Here is a 6031-nt window from a genome sequence, read left to right as displayed (position 1 = left end):
TTTAGTTGTTTTACTCCTTAAATGTTGATCCAAAGCAGGGAATACAGATAAGAACTCAACTTAAGAAGGTAGGTTTTAACTACAAGCAGGTAATATTTGATTTGAGGTCTGCTTGTCTCATAAAATTACGATTTAGCGTTCGACTCTTTGGCACCTTCATCCAAAATATGTCAGGCAAGGACACATGTTAACTTGTCTGACATGCAATGACCCTCTAAAAGCTTAACAAGTAATAGTTTTCACTACATCCGCCTCCGCCTAGGATAACTAGTATGAGAGGTAGTTGAGATATTTTTAATGAACATGTTGCCCCGGTTCCCGATTTGCGTCTGACAAATGATCGCTCGCCCTTGTGTCTGATTTGTGTCCGGACAAAATCAATTTCTGAGCCAAGTAACTCGAATTGCATCAGATCTGCTTCAGTGTTTGATTTTTCAATCGCAAACCCGAACAGCACTTTGGTTCTCCGTGCGAGATTCTACTTTGCGACTCCTAGAAGACTTCGGTGGTGTGGAATAATACAATTTCCACTTGCGCGCCCAGTTAAGCAATAAAGAAACCAGCTTGCGCGCCCAGTTGAGCAAATCGAGATTGATTCTCCATAGGCAGCCCAAGTTCGCGTCACTAAAGAGCGTGTAATAATTAATTACTAGTGGGAAGCTGACCTTTGAGTGCAAGCGGCGTTGCATTACAGGCGGCCGTTGAGAATTTAAACAAATAAAAAGAAAATAAATAAAAGAAAAATAAAAGAATAAATATAAAAGAATAAATAAATAAATAAAAGAAAAAAAATAAAGTGCCAGATAAGTGCCGTTCTTTTAAATATACATTTCTTTCATTGACCAATTCATTTCACAGGGACACCTGCTCCACACTTTAGCCCACACTTCAAATGTAGACCTTTATTTCAGTATACACTCTCTTCTTACACACAAGTAAAGGTGTGTATGAAACCTTGGCCAACGCTTAACGTGGAGTAAATGGTGACTTATCCAGTGGATAAAATTATCCCTTCTTTGCTGGAACAAGTGGGACCTAGTTTCGCGATCTTGTTGCAAGCAATCGAGCAGCCTGCGTGGCTGGCGTTCGAAGGGGAAGTGAAAGGAGAACCCGCGTGAGAACAAGAGCGCGCCTTCCTTGTTCTCTTTCAACCTCGTTCTCAGGGTCTCTCTTTTTCCCTTCCGTGAAGCAGGACGACAACATGAACTGTACCTCTGAAATGAAGATTATCGGCAATTCCTAATTTTCTCTGGATTGACTATTATCGTCGATTACCGAATATGAAGAATACCATAATAGATAATTTTCTTGAACTCAAAGTGAGGTGACAAACATGAGCTTAAACAAGCGCATAACCGAAATAGATTTTTATTGACTTAAAGTTTGGTATGTCTCAACATATATCTTTAGAAGTAACCGTTTACTTTTTGAGGTAATTGGGAACTTAAGCAACGACAACGGCGACCATAACAAGAATGTCATCTCAAAATATGAATTCGCGTTTAATATTTTAATCGCCTCGTGATTATTTCATCGGCGGGTCTAATCTGCTGGTCGCAGGTCACAGGTTGCAGGTCATTGTTTCACCAATACAGAAAGTATCCTAAACATTCTTAAAAGCTAATCTTTCGGATACTTTCTGTATTGGTGAAACAATGACCTGCATGCAACCTGTGACCTGCGACCTGCCGATTAGACCCGCCGTTATTTCATTCTTTTTAATATGATTAGGGTGTGGTAGTTCCTCAAGAATGATACTGGTCAGCACGACGCTTAATTTAGGGAAGCAAATGAAAATTTATCTTCAAGTGCTGACGTCCTTGCTAAAGCCTGTCGCATAAGCATTGCGAAGTTCTCACATGTTGCATAAGCATAAGAAAAGTGACATACGCAAGCGCAGTTTGCTCCGGAAAAAACTCGCTGGACAATGCGACGAGAAACGTTTCCAAAATGACGGACGAAGAAGAAATTCTCCTCCTATTATCACTCCTTCTGCTCTATAGAAGAAGACGACGGCGACAAGAAATAGAACGAGAAAACAGACTGAGGAGGTCCTGTTGGGTATTTTCTAAGGGATATTTCCCGAAAGAGGAAAGAATAAGGAGACTCGGGAACTGCAACCAGCGGACTGAGAATTTTATTTCTGGCGATTTGTCGCAAAGGCAGGGATAATTGGGAACCGTCTCTGCAAGTTTCTTGTAAAAAAACAGTACCTTCGGACGCCGTCTTAGGCACTATTAATAGAGAGCTTACGAAACGACGACGATACAAAACAATAGGTTTAGTGAGCAAAAACAATGGCTCTGCACGTGCGTTTTACATTTTGGTACATTTCTTTGCCGTCATCTCCTAGATGACGACGTGAAATGACCAAATTCAAGGTTCTGTGGAGGACGTTAACACATGACGATGAATTTTCAGTTCTCTCTGTACGCGTCCAACCCACTCATACCAGTTTAATTCCTCAACAGTTATTACACATTTTTAACGCGAAACGACATGAAATAGTTTCGTAGTTATATGAATAACGTGAACTCGTATTTTTAAATGAAGTCCTCGTAGCCGTCGTCGTCCTCGCTTCGTAAGCTCCCTATTTTGAATATCCGTTGGCATAAAAGCAGCTGACACCTCGGTGTTACGCTTATGTTTATGTTGGCCCCCCCGGCCCGGTTTACTGTTATAAACGTGACATAAGCATAAGCCTACGCATAAGAAAATGGAAACGATTTCTTTCTTATGCTTATGCTTATGCTTATGCTTTTGCTTATGCTTATGTCACTCACGGTTTACACAGCTTTTGCTTATGCTTATGTCACAGTTTAAACCAGACTATAAAGCCTCAAATTTGGCTATTCACGTTGTAGTTTTGCTGACGACGGCGAAGAAATAAACAAAAGCTTAAAAAACGCACGTGCGGAGCGTGCAAAGACATTGTTTTTTCCCACTAAATATGCAAATTTGTGACGTTCTCGTTGCCGTCGCCGTTGTCGTTGCTTGAGCTCCCTCTTACCTGAGAGAGACCATGGGAGGAGGTTGGTTCTCTAGCAATTGAGACCAGACTGGAAACGAGAACCCTTCAGTTTGTGGTCAGCAGTCTCTTTCGCGGGCTTGTCATTCGAAGTTGCTTTACTCATTATGCTGATCCAAAGCAAGGAATACGGATGATAACTCAACTTAAGAAGGTAAGCCTTAACTAAAAGCAGGTAATATTTGATTTTCTGTCTGATTGTCGCATAAAAGTACGATTTAGCATTCGACTTTTTGGAACCTTCATCAACAATTTGTCAGGCAAGGACATTCGATTCGCCTACACTGAAGTCGATTTACCTACACACTTAAAGTCGATTCGCCTACATAAGTAACGTCGATTCGCCTACACACTGACAAATGAATAAATAAATAACCGATGCAAGTGTTGCCTGATTGTTTGCCCGCGAGGCAAATCAATAACCGATACAAGCCTTGTTGGATTGTTTACCGGCGAGGGAAAATTTTGGTAGCGGAGCTGCGAGGAGAATGGTGAGGAGACCCGTTTTTGTCTTCGAAAATCAAGAAGAAAATGCTTACCTTATACCTTCTTCAATTCTTGAAATAATCAAAAGCTTATAAATTTGTAACAATCCTGTAATTTCTATCAATACAGCTTGCGAATCCTTTTTGTTCTGTCTATTCACTTATTTGTTTACTATTTATTTAAGTTTTATTTTAGTTGCTGCTGTTGCTCTGTAAACTTTGTTAATAATGTCAATTTGTAAACACCAAAATTTATTTGCATTTCGCTTGTGCTTTACAGATTCTGTTGGTTATGCTATTAAGCACAGGCTAGGGTTGTAGCAAATACTATCGATCATTTGACGAAAAATTTGTGACTGGTTCTTTCAATGGAAATGAAATGTTTTCTAAGGAACCCCGTGTTAGAATTTCGTGAAAATTTGACGAAACAGTAGTTCTCTAAAAGCGTAACTCGCCTCCAAACAAGAACTGAACATTCTTAGCGCACTAAAACAATATATAATCAAACTCCATTGCGTAATTGTGGCGCACGGCTAATTTGCAAATTGAAAAAGTACCCATACCTGTTTGTCCCTGTTTGTTCATTGTCTATCTCAAATGACGCCGGAATGTCGAAGGCGTCCATATCGTCGTAGCTGAGTCTTGTACTTTCAGCAATTTGGGTTCAACTGGCGCTGCAAGACAGGCATCGCCAAATAACCTCTAGACCTGATCTCACTGCCTCTCTTTACTGTTCCCTTGTAATGCCAGTCTAGAATCGCCGATGTTGCCATCTGTCGCAACCATCACATAGGAGTGCTTCTTGTCTTGAGGTTACTTCTTCAGCGCAAAATAAACAATAATAGCTGTCCATATCCAATAACAGCCGTCGCGATCAAGACTATTCTGAGAAGGTTAGTGGAATGGATTGAACAAAAATCACAGCCCTTTTATACCGCAACGCCCGATCAAGACGGATCGAAATTGCAGCTTCATGATTGGAAGATATTGTTGGTGTTAACTTTAATTAAAGTCTTGAAACAATGTCCTATTGAAAGTGAAAAAATCTCACCTCCTTCGGTAAGTGCCGTGCAAGCGACCATAAAGTCTCGAAACAATGTCCTATTGAAATGAAAAAAATCTCACCTGCTTCAGTAAGTGCTGCGCAAGCGTTTGTAATGAGCGCTTACTGTGTTTATCCGAGTAAATGTAATCAGTAATCACAGTGTGCTTGGTTAAGTGAAGTGTAGTCACTTAATATTTTGATAGCTGTGCAAGTGCTTACTGTCAGTGGCTTTTGTCCAAGACCCTATCACTGTCCACTCGGGAGTTGAACATGAATGTTTTGTGTTACACGTGAGCTTTTATCAATGAGTTCGCAAAACAATATGTAGGCGAATCGACTTTACTAGTGTAGGCGAATCCACTTAAAGTGTGTAAGGGAATCGACGCTGTAGGCGAAACGACCGGTTTCCACTCGAGATAGTTATGCGTCATATGGTGTTTCTTGTTTGATCTCATCGATTTGCATCGAATTTCATGCTTGTTATCTATATTTATTTATTTTGTTGCGCTTCAAATAGTTTTTAACTGTAACTGTCGCCGCGATTGCTTAGGGTGAAAGTGTGAGGTAAGCGCTTGCTGTTGTGGTGGATCCTTTGGGAAAGTCTGTTTTGTTGGTAGTGCTCTTTTAACCTTCGGCACCATGAATAGCTTAAACCATAGAGTTGTGAAAACATACCTTTGCAGATCAGAAGGTTCTGGTATAGAAAGCTCTATCTAACATGTAACCACAAGTGGCCCTGTATTCTATTGTTTAGCCCCACCTTCCACACCACGAGAGCACCCGCATCCATATCGTATAAACCTTTCTACATTGGCCATTACGTCTTCATTTTCGAGCACATCTTGATCGCATTCCGCCATGATAACAGTATGAGTTGAACTGGCCCGGGTTGCTTGAAGCATGGTTAGCACTAACCAGTGTTAAATACCATGGAAACCTATAGGATTTGATACCTCTTTAACCAACGGTTAGCACTAACCAGGCTTCGAGCAACAGGCCCCAGATTGTTGCGTTACCTCTCACGTGATTTTTCTCTTTTGTGCTATGCAAATTTAGCAAGGAATGTGGGAACCCATGCATTAATAATGCAAATGTAATATTTTGATCCTTGCGTTTTTCCCAAGTGATCTCTCCAGCGAAGGTGAAAAGAAATTAATTATAATCTTTTTTGCAGATGAAAAATTAATATTTTTCACTGTTACAGTGAAACCGTTGGTTCATTTGCGCACCACTTTGCAATTTTTTTGACGCAATGTTGGTGTTTTGATTGGCAGTTTGCTCCGAGGAAACTTGAATACTCCAGATATTTTGTGGACTTACTTTTCACATGACTAGTGTTGTTGGTGACGTCATCCGCGGAAGTAAGCAGGAAATTCGAAGGTTTCCGAGCGGCCCCCCTCCCTCTGTTCCTTAGGAGGCTGGTCCAGATGGGGGACAAGTTGTAGCGGCCTCGGTCCTTGTTGAGTGAAGGGC

This window comes from Montipora capricornis, unplaced genomic scaffold (genome assembly GCF_036669925.1).
Source record: "Montipora capricornis isolate CH-2021 unplaced genomic scaffold, ASM3666992v2 scaffold_476, whole genome shotgun sequence".
NCBI classification, from domain to species: Eukaryota; Metazoa; Cnidaria; class Anthozoa; order Scleractinia; family Acroporidae; genus Montipora; species Montipora capricornis.
This window is presented reverse-complemented; position numbering follows the sequence as displayed.